Source organism: Canis aureus, chromosome 16 (assembly GCF_053574225.1).
Source record: "Canis aureus isolate CA01 chromosome 16, VMU_Caureus_v.1.0, whole genome shotgun sequence".
Lineage (NCBI taxonomy): Eukaryota > Metazoa > Chordata > Mammalia > Carnivora > Canidae > Canis > Canis aureus.
The window spans coordinates 49,346,027-49,365,580 of NC_135626.1; the positions used below are offsets into that span (position 1 = coordinate 49,346,027).

At 38.8% G+C, this 19,554-nt stretch overlaps 1 protein-coding gene and 1 pseudogene across 7 annotated transcripts in view; one reads left to right on the forward strand and one right to left on the reverse strand.

Annotated features, from left to right (window-relative positions):
• The window catches only part of TANC2 (tetratricopeptide repeat, ankyrin repeat and coiled-coil containing 2), a 369,082-nt gene that overhangs the window by 327,454 nt on the left and 22,074 nt on the right, over positions 1 to 19,554 (reverse strand). The gene's annotated exons all lie outside the window — the stretch shown is intronic.
• Positions 7,900 to 8,114, forward strand: LOC144286237 (NADH dehydrogenase [ubiquinone] 1 alpha subcomplex subunit 1 pseudogene; annotated as a pseudogene).

Below are 19,554 nucleotides of genomic sequence, written 5' to 3' on the forward strand. Positions count from 1 at the left end.
AGGGCGCGATCCTGGAGACCCGGGATCGAATCCCACGTCGGGCTCCCGGTGCATGGAGCCTGCTTCTCCCTCTGCCTGTGTCTCTGCCTCTCTCTCTCTCTCTCTGTGACTATCATAAATAAATAAATAAATAAATAAATAAATAAATAAAATTTAAAAAAAAAAAAAGAAAAGATTACAGGCAAGATCAATCAGGAAGCTTCTGGAGTAGCTCAAGTTAAGAGATTATGAGGATTACCATCATGACATCTAACTCTTGGTTTCGGCTCAGGTCATGATTTCAGGGTCATGGGACTGAGCCCTGCGTCAGGCTCCACACTCTGTGGGGAGTCTGCTTAGGAGTCTCTCTCTAACTCTCTACCCCCCACTCCTGCTCTCTCTAAAATAAATAAATAAATCTTTTTTTAAAAAGGGAGTGTTCAATAAATATGTGCAGAATGAACAGTAATAACTAGACTACAGAAAGAATAAGTTGCAATGACATCTCTCCCTAGTCCATTCCTTCCCAGGACAATGAGCAAAACACACACACACACACACACACACACACACACACTTCATCACACCAGGACCCTGACCCATACAGAACCAGCATATAGAGATTATCAATATAATAATAATTCACCAGAGTTTTGCTCTAAGAGACAATATTAGTAAGATAAAGATTTACCTTGTCAATATATCATTCTGAGACTGAACTAGCTATTTGCAGGATTTTAACCACCTCTACGCCTATCTTGACAAAAACACTCTTTTTAGTGAAAAAGAAAGACATGATTTCAGAGAAACACATTACTGTGCTAACAGCCATAATAAACACAGTGAAAAATTACTCTAGGCCTTATCTTCAGGAAGGTGGTTACTCAGAGGCCTCCTTGGTAAGGGTAACCTAGTTTCTGTTAACCTTCTGTCTAATACAATGTGTTCTAATAAATTAAGTCCACCACAAGAACTCCTCCCATTTGTTGGTAAAAGAGATCAGGAAGTAATCTCTGAACTCCAAACTAAAACTACTCTGACTCCACACCGCCTAAGATTCAACCCCATAGCATTGCTTCCAATATCTCCTATCCTCCCTAAGGCTGATGGGACAAGTGAAGATTGCAATAAGAAAAGCTATATCAAACTCATTATGATGAACAAGCCACAACCACTTTTCAGTTGGTCTATCTGCTGTACCTGGCTCACATACACATACCCACAAGATCTGAATGGGGTGGTGTTGGTGAGGTATACTATGGAATACCTGGAATTTCTAAAAGATTTCTGGGGTTAAGAAAGTAGAAGTTACTACACTTCAGCAGCATGCAGACCCTCCAAGTCTGACCATACCAATGAATTGTACCAATTGCGACACTCTGATTTTATAAAAAGAAATATATACACTTAGTCTTTGACCATTATTCTAGACACACGGCTCCTAAAACCCTAGTAATTTGCTAAAAGAGTGGAAATGTTCCTTTGTTACGTTAGTAAGATGACTTTTGGAAAGCCTCTAGGTAACCTCAGGATAGGGGCTGTTTGCCAAGAGAACCAAACCTGTGATTATAAGGTTGAAACTTTTAGTCTCACCCACAGACTTCTGGGGAAGAAGGGAAAGGCTAGAGGTTGAATCAATCACCAATACCCAAAGATTTAATCAACTGTGCCTACATAATGAAGTCTCCATAAAAACCCAGAAGGATGGGGTTCAGAGAGCTTCCACATGGAGATTAAGGGAGAGTGGTGCACCTAAAGAACAGGGAAGATCCATGCCCCTTCCCACATACCTTGCCCTATGCATCTCTTCTATCTGGCTGCTCCTGAGTTAGAATCTTTTATAATAAACTAGTAATCTCGTAAGTAAAAAGTTTCTCTGAATTCTGTGAGCCACTCTCGCACATTAACTGAACACAAGGAAGGGGTCTTGGGAACCTCCGATCTATAGCCAATAGGGTCACAAGCATAGGTGACAACCTAGACTTGCAATTGGCATCTGAAGTGGGCTCTAGGAGGGATAGGGCAAACTTGTAGTACTGAGCCGTTAACCTGTGAGATCTGACCCTATCTATAGGTAGGGTCAGAATTAAGATAACTGCTTTTTTGCAACGGGTTTGCCGCCAGAACACAGGTGTCATGAAAACCACTGCTAAACCTAAACCAAAATGGGAAAGGAAAAGACTCACATCAACATTGTCGTCATTGGACACGTAGATTCGGGCAAGTCTACCACTACTGGCCATCTGATCTACAAATGTGGTGGGATCGACAAAAGAACTATCGAAAAATTTGAGAAGGAGACTGCTGAGATGGGAAAAGGCTCCTTCAAGTATGCCTGGGTCTTGGATAAACTGAAAGCTGAACGTGAACGTGGTATCACCATTGATATCTCCCTGTTGAAATCCAAGACCAGCAAGTATTATGTGACCATCATTGATGCCCCAGGACACAGAGACTTTATCAAAAACATGATTACAGGCACATCTCAGGCTGACTGTGCTGTCCTGATTGTTGCTGCTGGTGTTGGTGAATTTGAAGCAGGTATCTCCAATGGGCAGACCCGTGAGCATGCCCTTCTGGCTTACACACTGGGTGTAAAACAACTAATTGTTGGTGTTAACAAAATGGATTCCACTGAACCACCCTACAGCCAGAAGAGATATGAGGAAATCGTTAAGGAAGTCAGCACCTACATTAAGAAAATTGGCTACAACCCCGACACAGTAGCATTTGTGCCAATTTCTGGTTGGAATGGTGACCAACATGCTGGAGCCAAGTGCTAACATGCCTTGGTTCAAGGGATGGAAAGTCACCCGTAAAGATGGGAATGCCAGCGGAACCACACTGCTTGAAGCCCTGGATTGCATTCTGCCACCAACTCATCCAAATGATAAGCCCTTGCGTCTGCCTCTCCAAGACGTCTACAAAATTGGTGGTATTGGTACTGTCCCGGTGAGTCGAGTGGAGGCTGGTGTTCTTAAGCCTGGCATGGTGGTCACCTTTGCTCCAGTCAATGTTACAACTGAAGTAGTCTGTTGAAATGCACCATTTGAGTGAGGCTCTTTCTGGGGACAATGTGGGCTTCAATGTCAAGAAGGTACCTGTCAAAGATGTTCGTCGTGGCAATGTGGCTGGTGACAGCAAAAATGACCCAGCAATGGAAGCAGCTGGCTTCACAGCTCAGGTGATTATCTTGAACCATGCAGGCCAAATCAGTGCTGGATATGCACCTGTGCTGGATTGTCACACAGCTCTCATTGCTTGCAAGTTTGCTGAGCTGAAGGAAAAGATAGATCGTCGTTCTGGAGAAAAGGGAACCCTCTTGCACTGTTGGTGGGAATGTGAAATGGTGCAGTCACTCTGGAAAACTGTGTGGAGGTTCCTCAAAGAGTTAAAAATAGATCTGCCCTACGACCCAGCAATTGCACTGCTGGGGATTTACCCCAAAGATAAGATGCAATGAAACGCCGGGACACCTGCACCCCGATGTTTCTAGCAGCAATGTCCACAATAGCCAAACTGTGGAAGGAGACTCGGTGTCCATCAAAAGATGAATGGATAAAGAAGATGTGGTTTATGTATACAATGGAATATTACTCAGCCATTAGAAATGACAAATACCCACCATTTGCTTCGACGTGGACGGAACTGGAGGGTATTATGCTGAGTGAAATAATTGGAGAAGGACAAACATTATATGGTCTCATTCATTTGGGGAATATAAATAATAGTGTAAGGGAATAGAGGGGAAGGGAGAAGAAATGGGTAGGAAATATCAGAAAGGGAGACAGAACATGGAAGACTCCTAACTCTGGGAAACGAACTAGGGGTGGTGGAAGGGGAGGAGGGCGGGGGGTAGGGGTGACTGGGTGGCGGGCATTGAGGGGGGCACTTGGGATGAGCACTGGGTGTTATTCTGTACGTTGGCAAATTGAACACCAATAAAAAATAAATTATTATTACAAAAAAAAGAATTAAGATAACTGCTCAGGGGTGCTGAAAAAAAACATATCAGATTGACCAACTGATGTGTCAGATAATAACATCAATGTTGTTGGTTACTAAATGGGGTGCAATATCTAACCAAGCTCTATAATATGCACTGTATTCTAATTATATACAATCAGAAGCTCTGAGGGCCCAGGGGACCACCACCTACATATCTTAGCCAGCACCTTCCAAAGGGTGATGATAAACAGTTTTGATCTCAGCAATTTACCAAAACAAAAATGGGATGAAAGAAACAGCTGTAAGTCAGAAGTAATGTATTCCCACTCCCATTAGTGGAAATATAGTTTTTGTAAAAAAGAGAACAACAGAGTTAGAAAAATCTCAGGAATTCTAGAGGACATTTTCAAAAGACTGCTCTGTCACAAGTCAATTATTTAAGGGACCATATTAAGTTTGTTTTAAAAATTGGCATGACATCCAAGTCTGAGTCTATACAAATATCCCAACATCCAGTTGAGACATAACTTTCTGGAAGGACTTACAAATAATAGGAGAAGCAATTCTTTAAGGCACTCTCTCAGCAGTTAAGACTCTATAACAAGGAAATAAACTCAATCCTCACTGGCTTAACCAAAATAGAGAATCCGCCATTTATTTTAGAGAATAAGAAAAAGCAAGGTTGACCTCTGTTGCAACCAAGGCTTGAAGATGACAAGGATGCAACTCTTGACTCTGTTTCACCTATACTGGATCTATTCTCAGTCTCCACATTTGTGGTCCCCAACAACTTCAAACTCACTCATTAGCACATCCAGGCCAGCAGAAGAGTAAGGTCTTGGTTCTGAGATTTTTCTCTGATTTGAAGGTGTGTACTACTGAAACAAAGCAATGTGATACACTGGTTGGCTAAGGCCTATGTCATGTCCTCCACCTCTAGCCCATCCCACTCAGGCCAGGTGAATAGAATATTGAGAAACACATCTCACACTAAAATTAAAGCTACCAAACCAAAGGGAAAACAGAATGTAAGTTAAGGAGACAAGCAACAATGTGTCCCCCACAGTGCTATACTGCCTACAGGAGATAGTTAAAATCATCACTTGGGGGCACCTGGGTGGCTCAGTTGGTTAAGTGTCTGCCTTCAGCCCAGGTCATGATCTCAGGATCCTGGGATCGAGCCCCGTGTCCAACTCCCTGCTTAGCAGGGAGTCTGCTTGTTCCTCTCCCTCTGCCCCTTTCCTCACTTATGCTTTCTCTCTCTCTCTCTCTTTCTCTCTCTCTTTCATAAATAAAATCTTTAAAAATAAAAAACCCATCACTTGGATGAGTATCATTTCTACCATAGCTCAGTTTAAGAAACTATGAGGCAGAGCAATAATTTCTCAACAAAGGAACAAAGAGAACATTTTGCTCAAAGGCCTAATAAGTGCACCATCTTTCGAGAAATGATATTTGAGACTAAGCAGATAAAACAGACTACATGTATCTCACTAACCCCCTTGCCAAGCTGACTAGAGACAATCTGCTGGGCCTCAGCATCTTTTATCAGCAAGAAAACAGCAGGGGCAACTATGTATACTTATAAGGCAGGTACTCAATCTATGGCCTAGTTTTGGAGAGAGATGGGGAAGGCCTGTAAGCAGCAATTTTTAACAATGGTGGAAAAATCAATGCCCCTGTAACGACTTTTTTTACAACCCCCATAAGCCTCTGCATAATAACCCTTTATACACCCACCTCAGATGACCAAGGGGGCAATACTGTATCAAGGTGATTCAGGAAAAAATAAATATATGCCATTCTCTATTCAGAAACCATGCAAGAGAAAGACTAATATACCATTAGGAAGTTTAAGTTTTATCACTGAGGTAAATAATTAACCCAAAACATAAGGAGTATGTATAGAAATACCTTCATAAACACAGATTGATAAAAACCTCATACATGTCCTTACTAGCATTAAATTGAATACCACAGGGCAACAAGAATGACCCTTAAACTACAATCACAGAAAAAAAAAACTACAATCACAGTATTAACTATTAGCAGTGCATAATAAACTGCATCCACCTCTAAACCACTGAGACAATATCTAGGAGTGGAGGTCATCTGAGTTCTGTATATGTATCTGGAGCAGACTTTATTTACATATCCTTAAAACTTGAGCCACTGTTCCCAAATGAGAATGGAATATTGGTATAAAGTGGGAAGATCTGTACATCCTATAGCTGTAAAGAGGAGAAAGTAAACAGTGGATACTTCTCATAGGGGAGACTAAATGTAATAATGTTTTCTGTTCCAGTAATGTCAGAAATTATCACTAATGGGCCAAAGGCAGGCGCTAAACTGCTGCGCCACCCAGGGATCCCATGGGATATTGTATAAGGGACTATAGTGCTCCAGGAAAATGGGTTTTGGAAACAGCTGTATACTATCTCAGAAGTAGTATCTAATAATTCAGAGAGATACTTGCCAGCATAAAATAGTACAACCAAACTAGGGCCAGAACTGGCAGGGAGAAGAAGGGAGAGGTGAGGCATCCCTGCCTGCCAACTGACACTAATAAACAAAGATTAGCCAGTAGTGCTGGAAGGGGGAGCAAGAGCTTCATTCAATGACCACATTAACAACACATATCACCTACCCACAAATGAGGTAGGACACAGTAACCATAAGGAGGGGGAGGGAATACTTAATGCCTCAGGGAGGAGTCCTTAGTTAATTCTTAAAGAAAAGGAAGACACCTCTTATTACCATACATTGTAGCAATGAGTTCCCTTTCACTGATGCTAATGCATAAGACTCAAGACCATAGATTGTGCCTGTGATAGATCAAGAATAGGAGAATGGTAACAGTACAACAGAAGGACAGGGAAAAGGTAGGGAAGATGGAGAGTGGAAAGGGCTGGGGAGAAATTGCAGTTCAGTAATAAGTGGCAACACTTTTCTTTGTATCAGAGAATCCAACCAAAATTCTAATCTATGAATTGAGGATGCCCAGCAAGTATGCATTCTATGTGGCCTGACAATGACACATAGTGTCAGTGGAGTATACACTCTACTAAAGGAAGAGGGATAAGTATTCCCTTACAAGGAGTCACAGGATTCAACTGAGAGAGTAACAACTGAGAGAGTCTTCTCACCTATGCTTATCTATCCATCTCTACTGACACAAGTCATTTAATGGTTATTGGTATATTCAGGTTTTCTGTTTCTTGAGTAGTCAATTTGTGAAAAGCATTTTTTAAGCCATCTACTTCATTTAAGTATTAAAGTAGGCTTAAGGGAACATGAGCAGGAACGTATAGTGTTTACTACAGAATGGAAAGGCCTTTTCTCTCTTAACCACTCTTTCATATTTTCCATTTCTTTATCTGCACTGCACTCTGGCAACTTCTTCAAATTTATCCGCAAATCACTAATTTTCCCTTCAGCCATTTCTACTTTGTAATTCAGTGAAAAATTCAGTGAACAAAGAGTGAACCCTAATGCAAACTACAGGTTTTGGGTAATAATGATGGGTCGATGTAGGTTCATCGATTTTAACAAATCCATACAACTGTGGTGTGGGATGCTGACAGTAGAGAGGGTTGCACAGGTTTGAGGACAGGGGAGACATGAGAACTTTTGTGATTTCTCTTCAATTTTGCTGCATCCAAAACCGCTCCAAAAAATACCTAATTGTTTTTTAAAAACTGAAAGAAGGAAGAGAATGAGGGAAGGATGGAAAAAGGGAGGATCAATTAATAGGGAAATGATCAAATTTTTGGCATATGAAATACATGAACCATGGAATATCATGATGTACAGTTTAAATAGTATATAGTGCATCTGTTGTAAGATGAAAAATTCTCCAAGTTTTATACTTAAGTGAAAATAAGCAAGTTGGGAGCCTACTGGGAAGTAGCTAAGGCCAGGTCACCTTTATCAGCCAAAAAGGAAGGGTTTGGCCCAGGCAACCGCAGTACGATGTGGTTCAAGATTCTGCCTGGGATTGGTGTCATGGCCAGGTGGCTTGGCCATCCCTGGCACAGCCATGGCACACATCCACAGGTTCAGGAACGGGGGCAAGGAAAAAAAGAGTTGCCTATTGACCATATCCGTGGAGTTTGATGCAAAGAGACAGGCGCATCTCTGGAGTTAATCATTACTATATGTCAAAGGGTTTGGAGAATATCCATTAAGGAAGTGTTTTCCTGATTGATTTAAAATAACTCAGTTATGTTCATCTACCCTTCTAGAAGGTGATGCAGTGCATTAATGTAGTGCATAATAAAAAAATTTAAAATAAGAAAGAGAATAAGCAAGTCACAGAGCAATATGTAAAGTATGGCCTTATTATAATTTTTAGAACTATGTGTTTATGGACCTATATGTGTGTGTGTGTGTGTGTGTATTTAGAACTGTGAGAAAAAACACATAAACTTTATAAACATTCCCACAGAAAATAAGTACAGTATGAAAAGGGAGATAAAGGTGAAATTTTTATAAATATACATCTTAATTTAAAAAATAATAAATGAGGGACACCTGGGTGGCTCAGTGGTTGAGCATCTGCCTTCAGGTAAGGGCAGGATCCCAGGGTCCAGGGATCAAGCCCCGTATTAGGCTCTCTGCAGGGAGCCCGCTTCTCCCTCTGCCTCTGTCTCTGTGTCTCTCATGAATAAACAAATAAAATCTTAAAAAAAAATAAAAGTAATAAATGAAATTCAGTGTGGCATGTACTACATTCACCATCTTTGTCTAGTTCCAAAACATTTTCATCACTCCAAAAGTATTTATTCATTATTAATGTCAGCATAAAATTTCTGTGAATCCCCGCAAAAGCAGTTAAGATCTCAGAGGGTGAAGGATGAGAGAGCACTCTAGAAAATCTTTGCCTTTCAAGTTGACTAGCTTCTCAAAGAGTTATCCCATCAACCTACAATGTCTCAATGCATAACCAGTGACACATACACCCAAAAAAGGAAAACAAAACAAAAAAATCCAAAATCACAAAAACAAAGTTTAAAAATTTAGATCTTTTTTAATATACGCATTTTCTAATAAAACATTTTAAAGTTACACGATACAACTGTTTTGTCACCAGTTCAGTAAAAGGTTCAGTAAAAGGTCAAATCAAAAGAGTATTTACAGAACTACCACTACCACTTCCTGCATCATTTGCTTTCCCTTGGTTTCTCCAAACCATATAATGAACCAGTCCAGCAGGACCATGAAGTTAAAATTAACCTGCTATTTTAGAAGACTAAGTCCAGGCATTAAGCATTCTTATAAATAACATCAAGAAACAACCAAAACACATCTACACAGTAAAAACTTTATTTTAGTAACATATGTTAACCTAAAATTCTTTACAAATTATATTCTTGGGCTTAGGAATGCTTCTCTACTTCTAAAACATGTGAAATACAGATGGCAAGGCTGCCTCAAATCTTTTTCTAGTATTAACCTATAAATAAATTTTAAAATAAAACGTCTTCTAATCTTCTAGTTATTCAATGTTCATTATGAACCAACTAAGTATAAGGCCTTTAGAAGGTACTAAAGAAAAAAAATTTTAAGTTAATAATAATTCGGGATCCCTGGGTGGCGCAGCGGTTTGGCGCCTGCCTTTGGCCCAGGGCGTGATCCCGGAGACCCGGGATCGAGTCCCACATCGGGCTCCCGGTGCATGGAGCCTGCTTCTCCCTCTGCTTGTGTCTCTGCCTCCCTCTCTCTCTCTCTGTAACTATCATAAATAAATAAAAAATAAAAAAAGCAGGCATCCTTAAAAAAAAAAAAAAAAAAAAAGTTCCTGCTTAAAGGACCATCCAGTCTCTTAATGAGAGTTAAGAAAAACTGAGGCGAAATACAATTCAAAATAGAAGGTGCTAGGTACTACAGGAGAAATACAGTGTGATGGGAATTTGTAAGAGGGTTTAAGTAAATAGTTCCTAAGTGTCTACTAAGGGGCCCAGCGTCATTCTGAGTACTAATGATAGCAACAGTGAACTGCCTTCAAGAAATTTTACAGCCTGGGATGCCTGGGTTGCTCAACGGTTTCAGTGTCTGCCTTGGCTCAGGGCGTGATCCCAGAGTCCCAGGATCGAGTTCTGCACTGGGCTCCCTGCATGGAGCCTGCTTCTCCCTCTGCCTGTGTCTCTGCCTCTCTCTGTGTCTCTCATGAATAAATAAACAAAATCTGAAAAGAGGAAAGGAAGGAAAGGAAAGAAGGAAAGGAAAGGAAAGGAAAGGAAAGGAAAGGAAAGGAAAGGAAAGGAAAGGAAAGGAAAGGAAAGGAAAGGAAAGGAAAGGAAAAAGAAATTAATTTTACAGCCTCGGGGCACCTGGGTGGCTCAGTGGTTGAGTGTCTATCTTTGGCTCAGGTCGTGATCCCAGGGTCCTGGGACTGAGTCACGCATCAGGCTCCCTGCCATGAGCCTGCTTCTCCCTCTGCCTTGCTCTCTGTGTCCCTCATGAATAAACAAAATCAAGAAAAAAGAAAAGAAAGAAAAGAAAAGAAAAGAAAAGAAAAGAAAAGAAAAGAAAAGAAAAGAGGAAAGAAAAGAGGAAAGAAAAGAGGAAAGGGAAAGGAAAGGGAAAGGGAAAGGGAATTTTATAGTCCAGGGGCTCCTGGCTGGCCTAGTGGAGCATGTGGCTCCTGATACTGGGGTTGGGCACAGTTTTCTGCATTTACCTAGTATTTCTCACAGAGGAAACTGTGCATAAGCATGTGAACTTCCCATTATGCTAAAATCATTCCCTGATATATCAATCATATTAAAATAAATTCACATTCTCAAAATAAAGTGATATAGCAGAACTGAATATATTAGTACTTATGTCCACCAAAATACTCAAATTTCAATTCTTAGAGTGTTGAGGATGGGAAATAATTTGCTGTTTTCTCATGAACATTCTTAGAAAGCAATGACTGGATATTCTTAGACATTGCAATAAAGATTGCAAACCAAACAAAGATGGTCAATAAACTCATATTTTATAAGCAGTTAGCAGTATAACTACATTGCCATTAAGGAGACCAAAGTAAGTTACCCACAAGAACACTTTAACTTTTGTTGACCAAAAGAGTTAATATCAGGGATAACTATAATGATTAGCTATAGTAAGAAATCAACTACTCTTATCAGAATATCTGTCCTCTAAAAGCAATTTTATATGATTTCATCATGAAATATGGACAAAGGTAAATCCATTAATCCTCCAAATATGAACCATCTCCAAATTTTCTTTTTTTAAAGATTTTATTTATTTATTTGACAGAGAGAAAGAGAGAATAAGCAGGAGGGAGGGGCAGAGAGAAAAGCAGACTCCCAGTTGAGCAGGGAGCCCAACAAGGGACTTGATCCCAGGACACTGGGGATCATGACCTGAGCAGAAGGCAGACATTTAACCAACTGAACCACCCAGGCACCTCATCTTCTAATTTTTGAAAATGCTACTTACAACCTTTACTTAGCTTCTATGCTACTCCCAGCTATCTACTTTGGACATTTAAAGATAATGCCAGGACCAGCCTCCAATTTCTGAAGTTGACAGACATAGGAAGCAAAAGATATCTGAAGACAAGCCAGGCTTGATAAGAAGATGGCTCAGGGCAAATTATTTAACTACCCCAGAATTTTTACCAAATCAGAAGCAACATCAGAAATCAAGTTTCCCAAATCTATCTTTAATTATCATTGTCATACTTGATTCTCTCTTTGTACCAAACAAAACAGTTGATTGTGTTAGTGTAATGGCAAGAAATGGGGTTCTGGGGGATATTCTCCATTGCCACTTACTAGTTTCCTGATTGTGAGCATACTAAATATAAATAGCCTTTAAAAGGCTCAGTTTCCTCATCCATAAATTGAAGCTAATAATATTAAAGTGACTTTCCATTCATATGTTTTAAAAACGAAGGGAATTAAAGCAAATAAAGGACTTTAGCACAGTCTGGGACCTGCTAAGCAATTGATAAACATGAAAGTATTAACATGAACATCTGTATTCACTGGGGATACAAAATATCATCACTTTTCTATATTCCTTAGTTGCTCATTTATAACATGTCTCTTACACTGGCTGCCTACTTGTTTTTTAAAATGTCACCTTACAGGATGCCTGGGAGGCTAAGTGGTTCTGGCATCTGCCTTGGCTCAGGGTGTGATCCCAGAATCCCAGAATCCCAGGATCGAGTCCTCCACTGGGCTCCCTGCATGGAGCCTGCTTCTCCCTCGGACTGTGTCTCTGCCTCTCTCTGTGTCTCTCATGAATAAATAAATAAAATCTTTTTAAAAATTAAAAATTAAAAAAAAAAGTCACCTTCCTAGAAGTAGACTTTTGTTTGCACAAGTAAAATAACTTCTCCTAGCTTCCCTGAAATAAAGTTCAAGGGAAAGTTTACATATAAACCATGGCTCCTTTTCTCCATCTTGCTTCTTTCTGTTCTAAGTTCCAGGGCATGCTGAAGAACTAGAGCTGGTGCTGATTTGGTCTTCTGACAAACTTCACAGCTGTGCCTGAGTACTGGATTTGTAGTAAATCTGGGATATCTAAATCACACTCAGTGAGAATCGCTTTTATTATTTTTGCCCTAGTTATGTAGCCCTGATTGTATACCACTGAAAATTTTTTTTCCTTATCTACTTTCCTCTAAATTCCTGATTTGCTTATTTTGGTCTATAACCCAAAGCAATTATATACCTTAATACATGATCTCACTTATACATCAACTGCATTTAAACTTCAAAAATCATTCTTACACATAAACACCATTACTATTCTCAACATGAAAAGAGAAAATCTCATTATAGTATGAGCAAAGCTTAAGTGCTGAAGAAAATCTACAAAAAAGTAATTAAAACAAGAAAGCAGGTCCAGTCTAAGACCTCCTAAAATTGAAGTAACCTGATTTCCTATAGATCTGTCTCTTATCTTGTATGAAAAGTATTACTCTCACCAAACAAAAATACTACAGGTGAATTAAAAAGACTATGTTTAGTGGAGACTTACTATACTCACTATCACAACTATGGAAGATATCTATCTAACATATTTTTTAAATTATGTGACATGTGACTTCTCTTATTAATACATTTTAGTCTCCTGCCTCCAGCCCCCTAAGAAAAGCCCACCTTCTCTCCACTGAATTGCATATTTACTCCTTACTGTATCTTCATATCATCATAGTAGTAGTTAATAGTTTTTGAGGTGCTTACTATATGCCAAAAACTCTGCTAATAAGCACTTTAGGTGCATTCATTTGTTTAACCCAGAAACACCATGACATAAGTCTTTTACAGATGAGAAACCTGAGGCTTCAAGGGGTCAAAAAACTTGTCATAAATCACATACTTGGCAAATAAAATCAGAATGTGAACTCAGACATGTCAAGACTCCGAAACTTGTGCTTGTAATCACTTATATACTAGGAGATAATATTTTTCCCTAAATTCAACTTTGTATCTTTAGCAAGTCACTCATTGTCTGCTTTGTAACATTCAATAAATATATTCTGAAAGAGTAGTAAGTTTAGTTTAATTATTCAGATATTCAAAGTCGCCACTGGGAGAAATGAAATTCCCACTCTTTCTTAATGCAAACCACCAGTTTTCCCAACCAAACTATGATCACTGGGATCCACAGAATTTAAAACCTGGCAGTGGGGGAAAAAGGCTTCCCCCACTTTCAGGGGGAAGAAGAGAAGAGAGCTTAGGTTTTTTTCCCAATGTAAATAGTAATTTCTACTTGTTTTGATATCTCTATCTATACATATTATAAGCTCTTTGGCACGTTTATAAGTAAACATATTATAAGCTCTTTGGCACGTTTATAAGTAAACAACACAAATACACTTTAATGAGTAGTTATAAATAAAATGACAAAGAAGAAAAATGTGGTTCAAACAAGTATATAAAGTACCAGAATTTGCCAATTAAAAATTAAAACTATGTAAAGCAAAATGGGGACCATTTTGCCAATGTGAGAATAAGTTTATTCTTAATAAAGGCATTTATCAAAATATCAAATTGGTGACACTTTACGATTTGCTACATTAGATTTTCTAGTCAGACATGCTAAGGAATATTAGTATTTAGGCAGGTGGTGATTATAAATTACAGAATACTAACGAACTCAGAAACCCGAAATGATCTACTTTATGACAATTCCCAAATTATTGCATTATTATTATTGTATCTAGTTTAATTTGAAAAGATAGCTACAGTCCTTTTAAGATGCTGTGATAATCCTCTATCTGAGGAGACCTCAATAAAGTTACAGCATTCACAGTTTATCTTGATTCTGATACAATAATTTCATTATTTCTATATATCCAAAAGATCAAGCAGCAGGAACCCTCTTATATGCACTATATATTTTTAAAAACCAATAAGCGGTTCTAAAAGAGCATCCCATTCTAAAAAAAATAATAATAATCTTAAATATGATTTAGACAAAATCTTTACCTAAATCAGACTGCTAAATAGACAATATAAAGAGATCATGCAATATAATGGAAAGAGTATGATCTTTGGACAGAGATTACTTACATTCATATCCTGGCTTTATCAATTACTTTATCTGTACAAATTATTTAGCTTCTGTGACCCCCCCACCCCCAGTTCTCCTCTACAATGAAAAGAACACCATTTAACTTGCAAGGCTGTTCTAAAGAATAAAGATGTATGATCTGATACCACCTACCAACTGCTAAAGTTACCTACCCCAAATTCTCAGTCTCTTCCCTGTTATCAGAATACTGATTTTGGAGTAACAATGTAATGTGCCTCAAGTATCAGCTTCCCAGTCTCCCACACATCCTATGGTGGCCATGTGACTCATTTGTAACCAATGAGATGAAAGCATAAGGCTTATGAGCAAGGATTAAAGGAAATCCACTGTTTTCCTAATAAAAAAAACTAAAATGGGGAGAAAACAGCCATCTTGCCACTTCAAAGATAAAAAAGAAACAAAGAAGGAGCCTGATGGCATTGTGTAACTGCCACGAACCCTGGACTGCATATATCCAGATTTCTGTTACTAAAGAAAAAGTCCAATGTAATTAAGCCACCGCACTTGAGTTTCTGTTACATGCAGCTGAACACAATCCTAACAGAGTATATAAAAGCGCCCAGGAAAAGAATCCAACACCCAGAAGACCAGTAAAGGTAATTATTTCATAAAACTTCTCATTTAACAGAATGCATTAAATTATTCATCAGTAAAATAGTGTTAAATTATTCATCAGTAAAGTAATGAAACAGTGGGATGTCAACTAACACACATGCACGTGCACACACAGCCCAGTTATTAAAAACCAGGTTAGTATAATGCATTCACTAAGATAAAAATTCTAATAGCAGAGAATCAAAGAATGAATAGGTTTTTTTCTGAGTATACTTTGAAGATTTTATTTACTTATTTGAGAGAGAGAGTGAGCAAGGAAGTCAGTAAGACAGCACAAGCTAAGGGAAGAAGCAGAGAGGAAGAAGCAGATTCCCCACTGAGCAGGGAGCTTGATGTGGGGCTCGATCCCAGGACCCTGGGATCATGACCTGAGCTGACCAACTGAGCCACCCAGGTACCCCAAATATAAATTTGGATGCCTCGGTGGCTCAACGGTTGAGCATCTACCTTTGGCCCAGGACATGATCCCAGAGTTCCAGGATCAAGTCCTGCATCAGGCTCCCTGCATGGAGCCTGCTTCTCCCTCTGCCTATGTCTCTGCCTCTCTCTGTGTGTCTCTCATGAATAAATAAATAAAATCTTTAAAATATATATATATTTATACAAATAAATAAGTAAAGCATGGTATGTCAGAAAATGATAAACCCTAGAAGGGGAAAAAAGGTAGAAAAGGTGGACAGGAATATTGGGGGTTGAAAGAAGGGAAGATTGGAGCATTGCAACTGTAAACTGGACAAGCAAAATCTGAAGACAATGAAATTAACTGTGCAGATACCCAGGGAAATAAAACACCAGGCAGAAGAAACAGTAAAAGCAAAAGTCATAAGCCAGAACCATGCTTAGTTTACTCAAGGAGCAGCAAGAAGGCCTGCATAACTAAAGTCCAGGGCTTCAGGAGCAGGAGGGAGGAGTTAGAAGCAGTAGGTAAGATCAGAGAACTTACGCCAAAATGTGTAGTAGGGCCTTATTGGCTCTTGTAAGAACTTTAGCTTTTATTCTGAATAAGACGAACATTCACAGGACAGATATTAATAAGAGTAAAGACATGATCTGACATATTTTCAAAAGATCAGTCTGGCTGCTCTTTTGAAGAGAAATTACAGAAGCAAACTAGTTAGTAAGGTGGCTACAGTAATTCAGGTAAGTGATACCAGCAGCTCAGACCTGGGTGGAAGTGGTAGGTAGCAGTCAGATTCTAAGTATGTTTTGAAGGTAGCCAATAGTTCTCCAGATAGACTGGATATGGTAAGCAAATAAGAAATCAAGGGTGACTCCAACATTCTGAACATACAGAAGGAAGGAGCTTCTACAAGATGGAAAAGACTACAGGGAGAATAGTTGGGAGGGAAGAGGGGAATAGTGAGAAGTTTAATTTGGGGCAAATGTGCTTGAAATGTCTATTTGACATACAAGTAAAAACATCAAGTAAGCAGCTAGATATAGGAGTTCGGAATTTGGGAAAGAAATCTGGGTTACATACATATACTTAGGAGTTACCAGCATATAGACAGTAAATACAGACATAAGATTGAGATTATCAAAGGAATGAGTACAAACTGAGATCATATGAAATCTTCATCTTAGGTAGGACTATTGTATTGAGCAACATAGAGATCACTGAAGTCCTTGATAAGAAGTTTCCCTGGAATAACAAGGGCAAAATTCTGTTTAAAGGGGGCTGGAAACAGGATGTTTTCCAACAATATAAAAATACATACACAAAAGATTATTATTACAATTTTTACTGCAACATACTGGAAACTCTGTAAATGTCCATACATTGAAGGTCCATATACACTATGAAGTACTATACAGAACTGTAAAAACAAAAGAAATAAACAGCTCTATAAAATATAAAATGATTTTTGAGGTATATTGTTAAGCAAAAATAGCAAAATGCAAGAGTATTATATTATGCTACCTTTCTTGTAAGAAAGAAGAAATAAAAAATATGAATGTATATGCTAATTTTTTAGAAGAATACAGGAAGGATAAGCCAAAAACATTTGGCAGCCAGAAAGAACATAAAACAGTGAGAAATCTGCATTCAGAAGCTGGGGGCTAAGCTGTAAAGCACAGAGATCTCTGAAAACCTGTCAGTATTCAGATACTAAGCCCTCCTACCAAAAAAAAATGTCCTGACATCATCCTCAATATATTTGAAGCCAATGGTGAAATAAAATTAACTAAACAATAACAAAGTCCAGTCATAGGTCAAAGATAAATCAGATTGACTGAGAGTCCTGCTCTAGTTATGGGACAGAAATAGCAGCATGCCCCTCTCTGGAGGTGAATATTTATCTAGGTCTCTACTTTTATACAAAATGCCTAGCATACAACCAAAAATCAGGAGATTCCAAAGAAAATGTGACCTGCACTAAAAACTTCTCTCAGCTCCAAATTCATCCTTTTTGCCTGCTCTGTGAAAAAGGATCTGAGACCTTTAAGTATTTCTTCGTTTGCCAGCTGACACAATGTTAATTAAGCTTTATCAGGAGTCACTGGAGAGACTTTGCAGAAGCAAAGTTTTGTTCCTATGTTTCACTGGGCTTGCTCAGCAGACTCCTACAGTACACAGGATTTCTCCAGCACATGGTTCCTGCAGCAAAAGTAGCTTCTCCAACATCAAGTTACTACAGCATGTGCAGCTTATCCAATGCCCTGCCCCTGGGCTACAGGGTAGACAAGAGTACCCAGCAACCAGCACCTTCCCCAAACACTCTCCCTCTGGTGGTTTTATAGTAGAGTACCTTTAGTGAGACACATTCCTTTCCTCAGCAGGGCAGATTTCCAGCAATTTTGGAAGGTAGATTTCCAGAAAGTTCTTTCAGTGTGGCATCACAGCAATTTCTTTGCCATTCAAGTGAGTCATGACCATGCCCTTTCCAACAAAGTGTAGATGTCATTTGGGGGTTGGGGAGAGCAGTCTTCCTTGGATACTCTATTTCACTCAGTCTAGTAGTGTCTTCTCTATATTTCTGCTATTCCTAATTTCTCTTCTGACTAGCCACATTACTCTATTTTCTTGTTACAGTTAGAAATTCTTTATATTAAATGTTCTCTATTCAAATTACTATGTAGCTTCTCTCTCATGACTAGACTCAGACTGATACAGAAGCCAAATAAAAAAAAAATAAAAATAAATTTTTAAAAAAAACCTTAATGTAGAAAAGTAAAACTAATCCATGGTAGCAGAAGTTAAAAAAAAAAAAAAAAAAAGCTGCCTCTTGTTTGGGGGAACAGAGGAGGACTCAATAGAAAGAAGCATGAATAAACTTTCTTAGATGATACAAATGTTCTATACCATGTTTGTGGTAATGGTTACACAGATATGTATAACTGCTAGAACTTATTAAACTAAACATTAATATCTTTGCATTTGATTCTTTATAAATCATACCTCAATTAAAAGGAAGATAAAAAGGAATCCAAGGTTCCATGCCTGATCAGGAAATGTATGATTCTACTGCTGGGAATATCATGTTGTTCCAAAATCCAAGAAAGTGCTCAAAATAATGACCAGTGCATGTAGCAAGGAACTACTCTGAAGTTGCTCCCACTAGGCAAACCAGGAACAATTTGAGCAACAAATAAATGATAGAAATAGATCATAACCCACTAAATAAAGAAGGAACCCATGAGTTCATATTATTAATTAAGGAATGGAAGACAAAGGCTTGGCTGGCTCCTCCATATGAGAATATTGTGAAATAATAGAAGATATATATATTAGTCTCTGCTCCCAGTTTCTAGCACAGAGCTTCTAAAACCAGTATAATTTCCTAAGTGATACAACACTAGGAACATCTCTTATTCTAATATATGTCTTAGACCTATCACTGACACAGGGCTCCTAACCCTTGTAAATTCCTAAATAATAACAGTACTAGGCATGCATCTTCTGTTGTAATGAGACAACTTTGGGTGGGCTCCTGGATGGGCTCCCGGATGACTCTAAGATGGGAGCTGGTCACCAGAAAGACCAAACCAGGCTGAGAAGCCTATAATTTTCACCTTTATCCCACATCCTCCAAAGAGAGCACAAGGTATAAAAAAGTAAATAATTGATCATGCCTACATGAAGAAGCCTCTATAAAATCCCAATAGCATGGGGTTCAGGGAATTTCCTGGCTGGCAAATACACCATACAGGAAGGTAGCAAACACACCACACCAGGCCAGAAGCTCCTGCACTTGGGACCCTTTTAGACCTCACCCTATGTATTTCTTCATCTGGCTCTTCATCTGTACCCTTTATCATGACCTTTAATAAGCTGGTAAATGTGTCTCCCTGAGTTCTATGAACCACTCTAGTGGTTCATAGAACCACTCTACTCTGATTCAAATTAACTGAATCAAAGGTGTGTGTGTGGGGGGGGGGGGGTATTGGAACCTCTAATTTACAGCCCATTGATCAGAAGCACAAGTGATAACCTGAACTTGAGACTGG